Below are 19,693 nucleotides of genomic sequence, written 5' to 3' on the forward strand. Positions count from 1 at the left end.
TTGTCATTTATATGTTTAGAGGTCTGCAGACACGTATATGTGGGTTGTATATGTCAGTTTGGTTCAACTGGGTCTATATGATATATTGTACATGTTGTTATGTTATGGCAGACTTATCGGCTTACGTGCCCTGTCATGTTGTGATACAAACAAAAAGGGCTACAGTTATATGTAAATGTTATCGCCCAGTGGGGCTCTGTTACATGATATTGTTTTATTTACAGTTCAATGTGACCACAACTGATAGATATGTGTACGGGGGGTCCAGGTCGGACCCCAGTCGCGACCTATGGGGTTGGGTTGTCACAGAAGTGGTATCAGAGCAGTTCATCCTCAGAGTGTCTGTAGACCGTTTCTAATAGAGTCTTGGTTATCGATGTGTTGCGCGCCACATCTATAAACATGAAGCTACAGGACATTTAGGATGTTACTTTTCTTCTACATCTGAGATCATGCTTTAGATCCGAGTCATAGGAAAATTCCTTATACTAACCTGGGATCTTAACAGAAGGACGACACCAATAAAAGGAGGTAATTGACGACATGGAAAGTTACGAAGCATGCAGGCAAGTAAAGTAAAGCCACGGAAGATATCCGTCGGGTAAGTTATTGAAATATAAAGTTGAAACCTGAAAGGAAAGCAGACAGAAAGTGCAACAGATGTAGTTTGGAGTTGGACATATGAGGTAAGTCCAGTATTTTTATATTATTGTTGACATTGAAAGCCCTGTGTGGCTGTGATATGATATGTATATATATATATGTTGGCACTGTGAGGCATTGTTGGTATTTTTTTACGTGCAGGTTTTGAAATAGTAAGAAGTGTAGAGGAAACTCTGCCGAAATTTTCCCAGAACAAGGAAAAGGGAATAAAACGTAGTTTTATAACATGTCTTAGAAATTGATACCGAGTACCCGTATTATGCTAAAGTAAAGTTGTAAGAGGTACTCTTCATGTCGTCAATAAGGGACACCCTCTTTGCTTGGGGAAGGTTATTTCAAAGAAACAAAAGTCTGTTTGAGCAGTACATTTCAGACCGCAGTATCTCCAACCGTAATTGTGTTGTATAACAACAAAAGAGAAGCTCAGGTTGAAGGGTAAGATGTCCAGTAATTGAGATTCACTCTTTTGAAGGTACCAAGCCCCCAACTCCTATTGTAAATTAGATGAGTTATTCATAACTCGAGGGTAAACTCGGAAGGGGACCAGGTAGGTCAAGTATTAACAGAAGTTCTGTGATGTTTAAGAAATTTTGGTTTCTTCCAACAATGGTTGGAAAATGATTTATGGTAACAATTTATAGTTTTCCACCGACAAATTGGGAAAAGAACTCCTAACGGGAGCATCTCAGGGAGATGTGAGGGACGAATACGAATTAAAAAGGGGATATGTAAGTATGAATTGAACAGTGTGATACGAGTATGCAGGGACAAAGTGGAACCACTAGTAAGACGCATTTAGTACGTGTTGACTATGTTAAGGGCATGCGTTGAGAATGCAGTAAGAGCATGGGGCTTAAGATAAAAAAAATGAAATGAAAAATGACGCGTGTAGACAACGTCGCCCCGAAAATGGTGGAACCCTTAAGGGACGAGGATGACAAACTTAAGGAATAAATGGCGCAACTCCTATTCGCCCCAAGAAGCACATGATATAGGTTGGGATAAAGCTACTACTCCAAGAAAACCTTATCGTCGAAATATTAGCACTGCCTAGTTGGAATTGAAACGACTATAAGTACAAACAAAGGAAAGTATGAGTACCCTCTAAAGGGGGGAAGTTAATGAGAAAATGGAAAAAGTAAGATGAAGGCAATCAATATGGGAATATATTTAAGATGGACGTCTAAACATCAATAAGATACCTTACCGAACCAAGTTAGAAAGGTTCGGAAGCTACCAATAATTGGATGGAAGCCAGAATGCTACATAAGGCAGCATTAGGAAGTTTTTGATGAGACCCTGACTAACATAACACTAGAAGGCAGCTGCGGATAAAAACAAAAGAGTGTAACCATGAAGGGATATCAACCAACTTAAGAGACATTACGAAGGATAATGACAACATGCTAGACCAAAAGCCAAAATGTTGGGTATAGAGTTAATCGCAAATAATGTTGCGATAGATAAATAATCAAAGAAAAAGGAATAGAAAGCCTCTTGCGATAGAAAATGAGGAGAACACAAAGTAAATAAAGGATCGTGGAGCTAAAGATATATGCCGATACTGGATGCAAGATAACAGACGAAAGGACAGGGCAAAACATAAAGACTCGCGAGACAACGTTGAGGTAAATCTGGAGCTAAGTTGAGTGCCCGCACCTCGTGGAAAAGGTTACAATGAAACGCGACACGAATACTTCCCATGGAGGTCACCCATCCCAATATTACTCTCGCCCCAGCACGCTTAACTTCAAAATTCTGATGGAAATTAATGCATTAGTGCTGGTATGATCGCGCGAGATGGAGGAATCTGAACTAGTGATGGAGAAACGATATGAGATTATGTACCCAGAGTATTATAAGATACGTTAAGTTAATTGTAATAAGGGCTTAAGCAAAACAAGAAGGATTAGTTAATTTCTAATTGACGACGCACTCGAATGCCACAACTCTTCAACATAGAACTAGTTAATGAGAGGAAAACCGCAGAATGGCTATATGGGCAAGTGGGCGAGGGAATTTTGACACCACTTAGTAGCCAACTCTGAGGGCAAAAAAAAAGAACCCAAAAAGGAAAGGGTACCAGCTGATGTAATTTACGAAAGACAGGAAGCAGTGCCCAAGGTTGAAAATCCCACAATATGACCAGGACTACAAAACTCATTTTGCACTCCTGCGCCAGATGACTCTGGAGGGAAGGTTACTTGTGGATTAATGATATTAGTCCCTGCTCCTTCGATCAAAGGTTACCTACTCCGCCGAGAAGGTGTAAAATTGTAGAGTAAAAGAGTGGTAGGACCTTACGGAGTCCCCACAGCTATTGTCCTAGGCAAGGGAGCCCAAGTTGTAATTGACTATCGAGAGACACAAAGATAGGTTAAGCCAAATTACCGAGATAGAATTAGTGCTACTGGTAGAGTAAGACGTGTAAGTCCCCTAGTGGATGGTTCAATGTTAGAAAGACTAAGCTAAAAAGGCCTTGACATGATTAAGCAAGCTGTTGACTAAAAGCCCAGAGTCGGTAGGAATGATATACAAATAATCGACATCGACATACAGAGTTCAAGTTGATGATTGGATGTGCATCATAGGGTCACCTAGAAAAGGAACTTAGCCCAAATTATATTAGATGGTATCAAGTTGCTCGTAAGGTGGGCAAAGTGGCTGGTAAGTTGAACTTACCACCTTATTTGAAAACTATACGCCTAGTCCCTCAGATAGAAATGCTTCGCAAGGATACTGACGAACCACCCAGGGTATATTCCATAAATGAGGTCCAGGAAATGGAATCCTGTGAGGAAAAAAAACTACCGCCATCTTAGATTGGCGAACTGGAAGATTGTAGACTAAAGACGTGCTTTCCATCAAGATACGATAGAAAAATCAAAACCAGAAAGAGGTTGATCGGTGAACTGAAGAAAACATGAAATACAAGTATTTGCACCTGTAACCGATATTTACAGGTAACCCCGATTCCTGAATCACGTATATGAAGTATTGGTATGGAAGTACGTGTAAATAAAATAGCAAAGAATCTCCCTACGATTTGTATAAGGTGCTAAGAGAAGTTTTATCTAACATTCGGGGACGAATGTTCTAAAGGGGGGAAGGATGTTACACCCCACCCTTTTTAAACTCGGAATGTCTCATAAGTTCCTTGGACATTATCATGTGAGCCGGATACGCTACGACACTAACAAATGGCTCTAAGGAAGGGAGAATGGGACACCCCGTGGTAGGGAAGATTGGAAATAGGGTCAAGAGAAGTCGGAAGGAGTTGGAGGCCAAGTAACGAGTCGTAGGACTCGACTTATCTACGTAAACTACTAAGTTAGAAGTCGTACATACATGAGTTACTTGATTACATACCAAGCTTGCGTAGCAAGGACTTCATAGGCTCTTAAAGTGAGACGAAATTACGAACACACGAGGGAAAGAAAAAAATTTCGCGGGGCAGCCAATGGGAGGGTGACATGTGGCAGCACCTAAGAAGGCAGGTGACCCACCTGCTTGGGGTCAAGTAGGTGACCCACCTGCTTGGGGGAGGTGGTCCCCATTGCCACGTTGCAGCCCCTCCTTGAACATGTAGGTGTGGTGGCCCAATAGGGGCTGGACACTTGTCACCTCTTGGGGATGACACGTGTCACACCCTCAAGCCACATATACATGTTGATATATATCATATACTTCAGTTGTTCATCAAAAGAACATCAGCCAACATAGAGAAAAAAAACGTGAGAAAGAGAGATAGGGAGGCAGCCATGGCGTTTGAAGTTTAAAGGTAAGTTTCTCAATTTTTTCTCCGTGAATTAATTATATACGATGTTCCTAAAATACGTGGAGGTATATATATGTATATTACTATGCTTACGGAACTATATTTTCAGTTCTACACTTGGAAAACTAAGAGAAACTTAAAGAGAAAACGCTAGTTAACAAACCCATTTTTGGAAGGGACAGTGATTAGTAATATTGGTATAACTTCTTGTGTTTAGCTTTGTTTCGGGTGATGATATATTTGTTTTGGAAAGGTATTTCATATTACTTTAACTTTCATTTAGACTCCAAAATCCAGATTTACTTTTATCAGCCCGAAAAAGGGTGATGAAGTGTAGAGGAGGTACTGCCCAGATTTTGGTTTTGGAAATCTTACACGGACTGCTGTTGGTGTTTCGGTTATGTATTTTCGTACAAAATTGCTGTAGGGGTAATTCAAAATTTTTTGCGACCTTGATACACATGTATATAACTTTCATTGAGGACATAAATCCTATTTCCCTCAATTACCCCTCCGAAACTAAGCGACAATATAAGACAGCGGGATGTCCAGATTTCACATTTTGGATAGTTTTGGCGAGTTTGACAAGTTTAACGTAAGGTAAGACCTTTCCTTTCAATTTGAAGCTTATGGTGTTGTTATATGGTGTATTACACCCCTTTTATGCTGCTGAAAGTTTAAAAATGTCGTAGAAATGCTCGACGTTGAAATAAACTAAATTGGAATTGCTATAGTTAAATTGTTGTCGAAGGATAGTGTTGTTCGTGTGAGGTGCTGCTTCAGGGGTGTGATGTGTTGTTGCAGGGCCTAAATATGTTCTAATGTGGGTTAGGGTGCTGCTGGTTGAATCCAAACGACCCCTCGTTGCGTATAATGAAAGGCGTTATAAAATAAAGGCTAGACGCCCTATTGTGCTACCGTATCTTTGAATAAGTCGTTTGGAGTTTATGTTGTGTATTGTTGGTCAAAATTGATGCAGGTTGTTGTTGTTGGTTGGCTGTAGGTCTTAGGTACCTAATTGGAAATTTGGATAGGGCACATTATAGGGGAGGTGCTTCCCAATTTTCGTCGACGCCTTAGCGAATAATAGAACTAGTCGGGGAAACGACTAAGGAAATAGATTCCATTAATACTAAGATGTAACTTAGGGTGCTGGAAAGTAAAAGGCGTTGATATTCATACTACTTTCATATTGAATAGGTTCAAAGGACGGCGAGGCAAGCAGGATAAGGAATAATTCAGACAAGGTATGTAAAGCTTTCTCTTGGCATATTTTGGTATAAGTTCGTACAGCTATCTTTCTTTCCTTTTGGCAATGTTTAGACTTAAGTGAATTGTATATGAAGTGCGGGGATAATTCCATTCCCAGAATTCCGAGTACGCCTCATAACTCCTATCCACTGTTCAGTATTAGAGTTCCTGTGAAGATTAAGTATTGCCTAGTAGGGCTTCTATGTGTCAGAATGTAATGTATGGGAAGCTATCTCTCATTTTCATTAATATGTATTTGATACGAAAATGAGGTTACAATGCCATAGTGGTTCACCGATCCCCGTGAAGGGCCGGGTACGAAATATGTATATGAAGATCACCTGAAGGAAAGTACAGACTATATAGAGCTTATTCTCTTTCTTTTTGTGGGGCATGTCCTTGTCTTAGTTGTAAGTTGAATCTGATCTGAACTCCGAGGTAACTCCATTCTTAAACATCTCTTAATTACTTCTGAATATTAAACTCCTATAGTAGTTGAACTACTTTCCCTGGAAACGTTTATACGTTAAAGAGGTAACAAATGTACAGGCTCTACAACCTAAGGACTATAAGGTAATAAGTGTTTCTGATTCCATAAATGATTTGGCCCTATGTTAATACATGTCCAGGGCCTCCGAGATTACTTTTGAGACATCCCATGATGGCATATAAGGGACACTCGAGATGACTACACCGTTACTCGGGTTCTCAAATAAAAGCTTAACTTTCTTATTCTGTCGAGTCTCTGATAATGATTTAAATTGTATATAGTTACTCACTACTCTACTCGTGTATATTGTAACACTTTTTTCCCTGAGTCCCGGGCCAGGATATGTTCTCGTGCACAGTTCACTGCATTATTCCCTGAGTCCCTCAATAGAGGGCCAGGATACGTGTATAGATATATGATGATGTGTTGTAATAAGGTGGTGATGGCACTGGGGCCATGATGGTTTTATAGAGGTGATTCACCGGACCCCCGAAAGGGCCGGCTATATGATATGACTCGAACATGCATGTTTTTGTAATTCACAAAGTACAGGTACAGGTTTCTGAATTGATATCTTATCCCCTGTTTCTCTATCTCAGATATGCTTCCAGTTGTATTATATTATGTTTTACATACTCAGTACATATATCGTACTGACCCCCTTTCTTGGGGGGCTTCGTTCATGCCCGCAAGTACAAATATAGATTTTGGGAGTCCGTCAGCTTAGGATTCCATGTAGCTCAGTTGGAAGAGGCTTCATTGTATCGGGGCCTATTTTTTATACTGTCCACGGATGTATAAAAATTATTTCATCCGTTCAGGGGTACGGCGGGGGCCCTATCCCGCCATATGTTGTCATTTATATGTTTAGAGGTCTGCAGACACGTATATGTGGGTTGTATATGTCAGTTTGGTTCAACTGGGTCTATATGATATATTGTACATGTTGTTATGTTATGGCAGACTTATCGGCTTACGTGCCCTGTCATGTTGTGATACAAACAAAAAGGGCTACAGTTATATGTAAATGTTATCGCCCAGTGGGGCTTTGTTACATGATATTGTTTTATTTACAGTTCAATGTGACCATAGCTGATAGATATGCAGTTGTGGTCACATTGAACTGTAAAAAAACAATATCATGTAACAGAGCCCTACTGGGCGATAACATTTACATATACCTGTAGCCTTTTTTGTTTGTATCACAACATGACAGGGCACACAAGCCGACAAGGCTGCCATAACATAACAACATGTACAATATATCATACAGACCCAGCTGAACCAAACTGACATATACAACCCACATATACATGTCTGCAGACCTCTAAACATATAAATGACAACATATGGCAGGAAAGGGCCCCCGCCGTACCTGTGAATGGATGAAATAATTGTTATACATCCGTGGACAGTATGAAACACTAGGCCCCTATACAATGGAGCCTCTTCCAACTGAGCTACATGGAATCCTAAGCTGATGGACTCCCAAAATCTGTATCTGTACCTGCGGGCATGAATGCAGCCCCCGAGAAGGGGGTCAGTACGATATATGTACTGAGTATGTAAAACATAATATAATACAACTGGAAGCATATCTGAGATAGAGAAACAGGGGATAAGATATCAATTCAGAAACCTGTACCTATACTTTGTGAATTACAAAAACATGCATGTTCGAGTCATATCATATAGCCGGCCCTTTCGGGGGTCCAGTGAATCACCTCTGTAAAACCATCATGGCCCCAGTGCCATCACCACCTTATTACAACACATCATCATATATCTATACACGTATCCTGGCCCTCTATTGAGGGACTCAGGGAAAGAAGTGTTATAATATACACGAGTAGAGTAGTGAGTAACTATATGCAATTTAAATCATTATCAGAGACTCGACAGAATAAGAAAGTTAAGCTTTTATTTGAGAACCCGAGTAACGGTGTAGTCATCTCGAGTGTCCCTTAAATGCCATTATGGGTTGTCTGAAAAGTAATCTCGGAGGCTCTGGACATGTATTAACATAGGGCCAAATCATTTATGGAATCAGAAACACTTATTACCTTATAGTCCTTAGGTTGTAGAGCCTGTACATTTGTTACCTTTTTAAAGTATAAAAGTTTCCAGGGAAAGTAGTTCAACTACTATAGGAGTTCAATATTTAGAAGTAAATAAGAGATGTTTGAGAATAGAGTTACCGTAGAGCTCAGATCATATTCAACTTACAACTAAGACAAAGGCATACCCAAAAGAAGAAATAGAATAAGCTTTATGTAGTCTGTACTTTCCTTTAGGGGATCTGCATACACATATTTCGTACCCGGCCCATCATGGGGCTCGGTGAATCATTATGGCATCATAATCTCATTTTTGTATCAAATACATGTCAAGGAAAATGAGAGATAGCTTTTCACACACTACTGTTTAACACGTAGAAGCCTTACTAGGCAATACTCAATCCTTACAAAAATTCCAAAACTAAGCAGTGGATAGGGGTTATGAGGCGTACTAGGAGTTTTGGGAATGTAATTATCCCCACATTCCACACACAATTCACTTAAGGCTAAAACTTGCCAAAAGGAAAGAAAGATAGTTGTACGAGCTTATACCAAAACATGCCAAGAGAAAGCTTTACATACCTTGTCTGAATTATTTCTTATCCTGCTTGCCTCACCGTCCTTTGAACCTATTCAACATGAAAGTAGTATGAATATCAACGCCTTTTACTTTCCAGCACCCTAGGTTACATATTAGTATTAATGGAATCTATTTCCTTAGTCGTTTCCTCGACTAGTCCTTTAGTTTGTTAGGACGTTAACGAAAATTGGGCAGCACCTCCCCTATAATGTGCCCTATCCGAATTTTTCCAATTAGGTCCCTAAGACCTACAGCCAACCAACAAGAACAACCTGCAGCAATTTTGACCAACAATATACAACATAAACTCCAAACGACTTATTCAAAGATATGGTAGCACAATAGGGCGTCTAGCCTTTATTTTGTAACGTCTTTTATTATACGCAACGAGGGGTCGTGTGGATTCAACTAGAAGCACCCTAACCCATATTAGAACATATTTAGGCCCTGCAACAACACATCAAACCCCTGCAGCAGCACCTCACACGAACAACACTATCCTTCGACAACAATTTAAATATAGCGATTCCAATTTAGTTTATTTCGAACGTCGAGCATTTCTACGACATTTTTAAACTTCCAGCAGCATAAAAGGGGTGTAATACACCATATAACAATACCATAAATTCCAATTTAAAATGAAAGGTCTTACCTTACATTAAACTTGTCAAACTCGCCAAAACTATCCAAAATGTGAAATCTGGACAGCCCACTATCTTATATTGTCGCTTAGTTTCGGAGGGGTAATTGAGGGAAATAGGATTTGTGTCCTCAATGAAAGTTATATACATGTGTATCAAGGTCGCAAAAATTTTTGAATTACCCCTACAGAAATTTTGTACGAAAATATATAACCGAAACACCAACAGCAGTCCGTGTAAGATTTCCAAAACCAAAATCTGGGCAGTACCTCCTCTACACTTCATCACCCTTTTTCAAGCTGATAAAAGTAAAACTGGATTTTGGAGTCTAAATGAAAGTTAAAGTAATATGAAATACCTTTCCAAAACAAATATATCATCACCCAAAACAAAGCTAAAGACAAGAAGTTATACGAATATTACTAATCACTGTCCCTTCCAAAAACGGGTTTGTTAACTAGCGTTTTCTCTTTAAGTTTCTCTTAGTTTTCCAAGTGTAGAACTAAAAATATAGTTCCGTAAGCATCGTAATATACATATATACATCTCAACTTATTTTAAGAACGTCGTATATAATTAAATCACGGAGAGAAAATTGAGAAACTTACCTTTAAACTTCAAACGCCATGGCTGCCTCCCTATCTCTCTTTCTCACGGTTTTTTTCTCTATGTTGGCTGATGTTCTTTTGATGAACAACTGAAGTATATGATATATATCAACATGTATATGTGGCTTTAGGGTGTGACACATGTCATCCCCAAGAGGTGACACGTGTCCAGCCCCTATTGGGCCACCGCACCTACATGTTCAAGGAGGGGCTGCCACGTGGCAATGGGGCCCACCTCCCCCAAGCAGGTGGGTCACCTACTTGACCCCAAGTAGGTGGGTCACCTGCCTGCTTAGGTGCTTCCACGTGTCACCCTTCCATTGGCTGCCCCGCGAAATTTTTTTCTTTTCCTCGTGGGTTCGTAATCTCGTCTCACTTTAAGAGCCTATGAAATCCTTGCTACGCAAGCTTGGTATGTAATCAAGTAACTCACGTATGTACGACTTCTAACTTAGTAGTTTACGTAGATAAGTCGAGTCCTACGACTCGTTACTTGGCCTCCAACTCCTTCCGACTTCTCTTGACCCTATTTCCAATCTTCCCTACCACGGGGTGTCCCATTCGCCCTTCCTTAGAGCCGTTTGGTAGTGTCGTAGCGTATCCGGCTCATATGATAATGTCCAAGGAACTTATGAGACATTCTGAGTTTAAAAAGGGTGGGGTGTAACATCCTTTCCCCCTTTAGAACATTCGTCCCCGAATGTTAGATAAAACTTCTCTTAGCACCTTATACAAATTGTAGGGAGATTCTTTGTTATTTTCTTAACACGTACTTCCATACCAATACTTCATATACGCAAGCTTGGAGGCCAAGTAATGGGTCGTAGGACTCGAGTTACCTATGTAAGCTACTAACTTGGAAGTCTTACATACTTAAGCTATTGGAGTACGTACCAAGCTTGCGAAGCATGGATTACATAGGCTCTTAAAATGAGACGAGATTACGAACCCACGGGGAAGGGAACAAGATGAATCGAGGAAGCCAATAAGAGAGTGACACGTGGCATCACCTCAAGCAAGGAGGTGACCCACCTGCCTTCTTGGGGTGGGGGTGGACCCCACTGCCACGTGGCAGCCCCTAAGTGGTTCCATAGTTAGGTGGTCCAATAAGGGTTGGACACGAGTCTCCCTTAGAGGATGACACGTGTCACCTCCTAAGACAACCTATATATGTATGTATTATGACTAAGTACTTCATTACATATCCAAAAATCAGCCAAGAACTTAGAAGAAAAACGTGAAGAAGAGAAAGGAGAAAGGCAGCCACGTTTTGGAGAAGTTAAGGTAAGTTTCTTACTTTTCTTCTGTGAATTAATTATCTACGGTGTTTCTCAATTACGTGGAGGTGTATATATGTATATTACGATGCCTACGGAACCATATTTTCAGTTCTTCACTTGGAAACCTAAGAGAAACTTAAAGAGAAAACGCTAGGGAACAGACCCGTTTTTGGAGGGGACAGTTGTTAGTAATATTGGTATAACTTCTTGGGTATAGCTTAGTTTTGGGTGATTAAATATTTTTTGGAAAGGTATTTAATAGGTCTATAACTTTTATTTAGACTTTCGAATCCAGTTTTGCTTTTAGCTTCGCGAAAATGGGTGATGAAGTGTAGAGGAGGTACTGCCCAGATTTGGTTTTGGAAATCCTACACGGACAGCTGTGAGTATTTTGGTCATATATTTTCATACAAAATTGATGTAGGGGTAATTCAAAATTTTTTGCGACCTTGATACACATTTCTATAACTTTCATTGAGGCCACAAATCTTGTTTACTTCAATTACCCCTTCGAAACTAAGCGACAATACAAGACAGTAGGCTGTCCAGAATTCACGTTTTGATAGGTTTGGCGAGTTTTGGCTAATTTTGGGAAAGGTAAGGTTTTTCCTTTCAATTTGAAGCTTATGGTCACGTTATATGGTGTATTACACCCCTTTTATGCTGCTGAAAGTTTAAAAATGTCATAGAAATGCTCGACGTTCGAAATAAACTAAATTGGAATTGCTATAGTTAAATTGTCGTCGAAGGATAGTGTTGTTCGTGTGAGGTGCTGCTTCAGGGGTGTGATGTGTTGTTGCAGGGCCTAAATATGTTCTAATGTGGGTTAGGGTGCTGCTGGTTGAATCCACACGACCCCTCGTTGCGTATAATGAAAGGCGTTACAAAATAAAGGCTAGACGCCCTATTGTGCTACCGTATCTTTGAATAAGTTGTTTGGAGTTTATGTTGTATATTGTTGGTCCAAATTGATGCAGGTTGTTGTTGTTGGTTGGCTGTAGGTCTTAGGGACCTAATTGTAAATTTGGATAGGGCACATTATAGGGGAGGTGCTGCCCAATTTTCGTCGACGCCTTAGCGAATAACAGAACTAGTCGGGGAAACGACTAAGGAAATAGATTCCATTAATACTAAGATGTAACCTAGGGTTCTGGAAAGTAAAAGGCGTTGATATTCATACTACTTTCATGTTGAATAGGTTCAAAGGACGGCGAGGCAAGCAGGATAAGGAATAATTCAGACAAGGTATGTAAAGCTTTCTCTTGGCATGTTTTGGTATAAGTTCGTACAAATATCTTTCTTTCCTTTTGGAAATGATTAGCCTTAAGTGAATTGTATATGAAGTGCGGGGATAATTCCATTCCCAGAATTCAGTGTACGCCTCATAACCCCTATCCACTGTTCAGTATTAGAGTTCTTGTGAAGATTAAGTATTGCCTAGTAGGGCTTCTATGTGTCAGAATGTAATGTATGGGAAGCTATCTCTCATTTTCATTAAGATGTATTTGATACGAAAATGAGGTTACAATGCCATAGTGGTTCACTGAGCCCCGTGAAGGGCCGAGTACGAAATATGTATATGAAGATCACCTAAAGGAAAGTACAGACTATATAGAGCTTATTCTCTTTCTTTTTGTGGGGCATGTCCTTGTCTTAGTTGTAAGTTGAATCTGATCTGAACTCCGAGGTAACTCCATTCTTAAACATCTCTTAATTACTTCTGAATATTAAACTCCTATAATAGTTGAACTACTTTCCCTGGAAACTTTTATACGTTAAAGAGGTAACAAATGTACAGGCTCTATAACCTAAGGACTATAAGGTAATAAGTGTTTCTGATTCCATAAATGATTTGGCCCTATGTTAATACATGTCCAGGGCCTCCGAGATTACTTTTGAGACAACCCATAATGGCATTTAAGGGACACTCGAGATGACTACACCATTACTCGGGTTCTCAAATAAAAGCTTAACTTTCTTATTCTATCGAGTCTCTGATAATGATTTAAATTGCATATAGTTACTCACTACTCTACTCGTGTATATTGTAACACTTCTTTCCCTGAGTCACGGGCCAGGATATGTTCTCGTGCACAGTTCACTGCATTATTCCCTGAGTCCCTCAATAGAGGGCCAGGATACGTGTATAGATATATGATGATGTGTTGTAATAAGGTGGTGATGGCACTGGGACATGATGGTTTTACAGAGGTGATTCACCGGACCCCTGAAAGGGCCGGCTATATGATATGAATCGAACATGCATGTTTTTGTAATTCACAAAGTACAGGTATAGGTTTCTGAATTGATATTTTATCCCCTATTTCTCCATCTCAGATATGCTTCCAGTTGTATTATATTATGTTTTACATACTCAGTACATATATTGTACTGACCCCCTTTTCGGGGGGCTGCGTTCATGCCCGCAGGTACATATACAGATTTTGGGAGTCCGTCAGCTTAGGATTCCATGCATCTCAGTTGGAAGAGGCTCCATTGTATCGGGGCCTAGTTTTTGATACTGTCCACGGATGTATAAAAATTATTTCATCCATTCAGGGGTACGGCGGGGGCCCTGTCCCGCCATATGTTGTCATTTATATGTCTAGAGGTCCGCAGACATGTATATGTGGGTTGTATATGTCAGTTTGGTTCAGCTGGGTCTATATGATAAATTGTAGATGTTGTTATGTTATGGAAGCCTAAGACCTTCCCATACATTACAGTCTGACACATAGAAGCCCTACTGAACAGTAGATAGGAGTTAGAAGCCCTACAATTTACGCATGTCGACAAGGCTTCCATAACATAACAACATCTACAATTTATCATATAGACCCAGCTGAACCAAACTGATATATACAACCCACATATACATGTCTGCTGACCTCTAGACATATAAATGACAACATATGGCGGGACAGGGCCCCCGCCGTACCCCTGAATGGATGAAATATTTTTTATACATCCGTGGACAATATCAAAAACTAGGCCCCGATACAATGGAGCCTCTTCCAACTGAGCTGCATGGAATCCTAAGCTGACGGACTCCCAAAATCTGTATCTGTACCTGCGGGCATGAACGCAGCCCCCTGAGAAGGGGGTCAGTACGATATATGTACTGAGTATGTAAAACATAATATAATACAATGGGAAGCATATTTGAGATAGAGAAACATGGGATAAGATATCAATTCAGAAACCTATACCTGTACTTTGTGAATTACAAAAACATGCATGTTCGAGTCATATCATATAGAAGGGCCCTTTCGGGGGTCCGGTGAATCACCTCTGTAAAACCATCATGGCCCCAGTGCCATCACCACCTTATTACAACACATCATCATATATCTATACACGTATCCTGGCCCTCTATTGAGGGACTCAGGGAATAATGCAGTGAACTATGCACGAGAGCATATCCTGGCCCAGGACTCAGGGAAAGAAGTGTTACAATATACACGAGTAGAGTAGTGAGTAACTATATGCAATTTAAATCATTATCAGAGACTCGACAGAATAAGAAAGTTAAGCTTTTATTTGAGAACCCGAGTAATGGTGTAGTCATCTCGAGTGTCCCTTAAATGCCATTATGGGTTGTCTCAAAAGTAATCTCGGAGGCCCTGGACATGTATTAACATAGGGCCAAATCATTTATGGAATCAGAAACACTTATTACCTTATAGTCCTTAGGTTATAGAGCCTGTACATTTGTTACCTCTTTAACGTATAAAAGTTTCTAGGGAAAGTAGTTCAACTACTATAGGAGTTTAATATTCAGAAGTAATTAAGAGATGTTTAATAATGGAGTTACCTCGGAGTTCAGATCAGATTCAACTTACAACTAAGACAAGGACATGCCCCACAAGAAGAAAGAGAATAAGTTCTATATAGTTTGTACTTTCCTTTAGGTGATCTTCATATACATATTTCATACCCGGCCCTTCACGGGGCTCAGTGAACCACTATGGCATTGTAACCTCATTTTCGTATCAAATATATCTTAATGAAAATGAGAGATAGCTTCCCATACATTACATTCTGACACATAGAAGCCCTACTAGGCAATACTTAATCTTCACAGGAACTATAATACTGAACAGTGGATAGGGGTTATGAGGCGTACTCGGAATTCTGGGAATGGAATTATCCCCGCACTTCATATACAATTCACTTAAGGCTAAACATTGCCAAAAGGAAAGAAAGATAGTTGTACGAACTTATACCAAAACATGCCAAGAGAAAGCTTTACATACCTTGTCTGAATTATTCTTTATCCTGCTTGCCTCGCCGTTCTTTGAACCTATTCAACAAGAAAGTAGTATGAATATCAACGCCTTTTACTTTTCATCACCCTAGGTTACATCTTAGTATTAATGGAATCTATTTCCTTAGTCGTTTGCCCGACTAGTTCTGTTATTCGCTAAGGCGTCGACGAAAATTGGGCAGCACCTCCACTATAATGTGCCCTATCCAAATTTCCAATTAGGTCCCTAAGACCTAAAGCCAACCAACAACAACAACCTGCATCAATTTGGACAAACAATATACAACATAAACTCCAAACGACTTATTCAAAGATACGGTAACACAATAGGGCGTCTAGCCTTTATTTTGTAACGCATTTCATTATACGCAATGAGGGGTCGTGTGGATTCAACTAGAACCACCCTAAACCAAATTAGAACATGTTTAGGCCCTGAAACAACACATCAAACCCCTGCAGAAGCACCTCACACGAACAACACTATCCTTCGACGACAATTTAACTATAGCGATTCCAATTTAGTTTATCTTGAACGTCGAGTATTTCTACGACATTCTTAAACTTCCAGCAGCATACAAGGGGTGTAATACACCATATAACAATACCATAAACTCCAATTTAAAAGGAAAGGTCTGACCTTACGTTGAACTTGTCAAACTCGCCAAAACTATCCAAAATGTGAAATCTGGACAGCCCACTGTCTTATATTGTCGCTTAGTTTCGGAGGGGTAATTGGGGGAAATAGGATTTGTGTCCTCAATGAAAGTTATAGACATGTGTATCAAGGTCTCAAATAATTTTGAATTACCCCTACAACAATTTTGTACGAAAATATATAACCGAAACACCAACAGCAGTCCATGTAAGATTTCCAAAACCAAAATCTGGGCAGTGCCTCCTCTACACTTCATCACCCTTTTTCGAGCTGATAAAAGTAAAATTGGATTTTGGAGTCTAAATTAACGTTATAGAACTATGAAATACCTTTCCAAAACATATTTAATTACCCCAAACGAATATATATACAAGAGGTTATACCAATATTACTAATCACTGTCCCTTCCAAAAATGGGTTTGTTAACTAGCGTTTTCTCTTTAAGTTTCTCTTAGTTTACCTAGTGTAGAACTGAAAATATAGTTTCGTAAGCATCGTAATATACATATATACACCTCCACGTATTTTAGGAACGTCGTATATAATTAATTCACGGAGAGAAAATTGAGAAACTTACCTTTAAACTTCAAACGCCATGGCTGCCTCCCTATCTCTCTTTCTCACGTTTTTTTCTCTATGTTGGCTGATGTTCTTTTGATGAACAACTGAAGTATATGATATATATCAACATGTATATGTGTCTTTAGGGTGTGACACGTGTCAGCCCCAAGAGGTGACACGTGTCCAGCCCCTATTGGGCCACCGCACCTACATGTTCAAGGAGGGGCTGCCATATTGCAGTGGGGCCCACCTCCCCCAAGAAGGTGGGTCACCTACTTGACCCCAAGCAGGCGGGTCACCTGCCTGCTTAGGTTCTGCCATGTGTCACCCTCCCATTGGCTGCCCCGCAATTTTTTTTTCTTTTCCTCGTGGGTTCGTAATCTCATCTCACTTTGAAGAGCCTATGAAATCCTTGCTACGCAAGCTTGGTATGTAATAAAGTAACTCACGTATGTACGACTTCTAACTTAGTAGTTTACGTAGATATGTCGAGTCCTACGACTCGTTACTTGGCCTCCAACTCCTTCCGATTTCTCTTTACCCTATTTCCAATCTTCCCTACCACGGGGTGTCCCATTCTCCCTTCCTTAGAGCCGTTTGATAGTTTCGTAGCGTATCCGGCTCACATGATAATGTCCAAGGAACTTATGAGACATTCTGAGTTTAAAAAGGGTGGGGTGTAACATCCTTCCCTCCTTTAGAACATTCGTCCCCGAAAGTTAGATAAAACTTCTCTTATTACCTTATACAAATCGTAGGGAGATTCTTTGCTATTTTCTTAACACGTACTTCCATACCAATACTTCATATACGTGTTTCAGGAATCGGGGTTACCTGTAAATATCTGTTATAGGTGCAAATACTTGTATTTCATGTTCTCTTCAGTTCCCCGATCATCCTCTTTCTGGTTTTGATTTTTCTATCGTATCTTGATGGAAAGCACGTCTTTAGTCTAAAATCTTCCAGTTCGCCAATCTAATATGGCGGTAGTTTTTTTTTCCTCACAGGATTCCATCTCCTGGACCTCATTTATGGAATATACCCTGGGTGGTTCGTCAATATCCTTGCAAAGCATTTCTATCTGAGGGACTGGGCGTATAGTTTTCAAATAAGGTGGTAAGTTCAACTTACTGGCCACTTTTCCCACCTTACGAGCAACTTGATACCATCTAATATAATTTGGGCTAAGTTCCTTTTCTAGGTGACCCTATGATGAACATCCAATCATCAACTTGAACTCTGTATGTCGATGTCGATTATTTGTATGTCATTCCTGCCGACTCTGGGCTTTTAGTCAACAGCTTACTTAATCATGTCAAGGCCTTTTTAGCTTAGTCTTTCTAACATCAACCCATCCACTAGGGGACTTACACGTCTTACTCTACCAGTAGCACAAATTCCATCTCGGTAATTTGGGTTAACCTATCTTTGTGTCTCTTGATAGTTAATTACAACTTGGGCTCCCTTGCCTAGGACAATAGCTGTGGGGACTCCGTAAGGTCCTACCACTCGTGTCACCCCTAATGTGGGTTAGGGTACTTCTGGTTGAATCCACAAGACCCCTCGTTGCATATAATGAAAGGCGTTACAAAATAAAGGCTAGACGCCCTATTGTGCTACCGTATTTTTGAATAAGTCGTTTGATGTTTATATTGTATATTGTTGGTGTGAATTGCTGCAGGTTGTTGTTGTTGGTTGGATGTAGGTATTAGGGACCTAATTGGAAATTTGGATAGGGCACATTATAGGGGAGGTGCTGCCCAATTTTCGTCGACGCGTTAGCGAATAACAGAACTAGTCGGGGAAACGACTAAGGAAAGAGATTCCATTAATACTAAGATGTAACCAAGGGTGCTGGAAAGTAAAAGGGGTTGATATTCATACTACTTTCATGTTGAATAGGTTCAAAGGACGGCGAGGCAAGCAGGATAAGGAATAATTCAGACAAGGTATGTAAAGCTTTCTCTTGGCATGTTTTGATATAAGTTCGTACAACTATCTTTCTTTCCTTTTGGAAATGTTTAGCCTTAAGTGAATTGTATATGAAGTGCGAGGATAATTCCATTCCCAGAATTTCGAGTACGCCTCATAACCCCTATCCACTGTTCAGTATTAGAGTTTCTATGAACATTAAGTATTGCCTAGTAGGGCTTCTATGTGTCAGAATATAATGTATGGGAAGCTATCTTTCATTCCCAGTGAGAGTATTTGATACGAAAATGAGATTACGATTCTATAGTGGTTCACCGTGCCCCATGAAGGGCCGAGTACGAAATATATATATGAAGATCACCTGAAGGAAAGTACAGACTATATAGAGCTTATTCTCTTTCTTCTTTTGGCATATCTTAGCTATAAGTTAAACATGATACGATCTCTGAGGTAATGATCTAGCTTGCATATGATTACTTACTACTCTGCTTGTGCATATAGTTTACATATCCTTATCGAGTCCCATAGAGGGCTGGGTACGACCGAAGTCCCAAAAAGGGGCCTGGTATGATATAAGATGATATAAATATTCACCGAGTCCCAACAAGGGCTGGGTATGACCGAGCCCCACCAAGGGCCGGGTATGCTATGTGAATGCAATGATAAGACGACATGATTGCAGACCGAGTCTCATTAATGGGCCGGTTATGGTATATTTATGCTTATAACTATATGCAATTTAAATTATTATCAGAGACTCGGCAGAATAAGAAAGTTAAGCTTTTATTTGAGAACCCAAGTAACGGTGTAGTCATCTCGAGTGTCCCTTAAATGCCATTATGGGTTGTCTCAAAAGTAATCTCGGAGGCCCTGGATATGTATTAACATAGGGCCAAATCATTTATGGAATCAGAAACACTTATTACCTTA

At 40.0% G+C, this 19,693-nt stretch overlaps 1 pseudogene; it reads right to left on the bottom strand.

The window, feature by feature from the left end:
• Positions 1 to 2,342: 2,342 nt before the first annotated feature.
• Positions 2,343 to 2,462, bottom strand: LOC129888097 (5S ribosomal RNA; annotated as a pseudogene).
• Between the last annotated feature and the right edge of the window lie 17,231 nt (positions 2,463 to 19,693).

Source organism: Solanum dulcamara, chromosome 4, assembly GCF_947179165.1.
Source record: "Solanum dulcamara chromosome 4, daSolDulc1.2, whole genome shotgun sequence".
NCBI classification, from domain to species: Eukaryota; Viridiplantae; Streptophyta; class Magnoliopsida; order Solanales; family Solanaceae; genus Solanum; species Solanum dulcamara.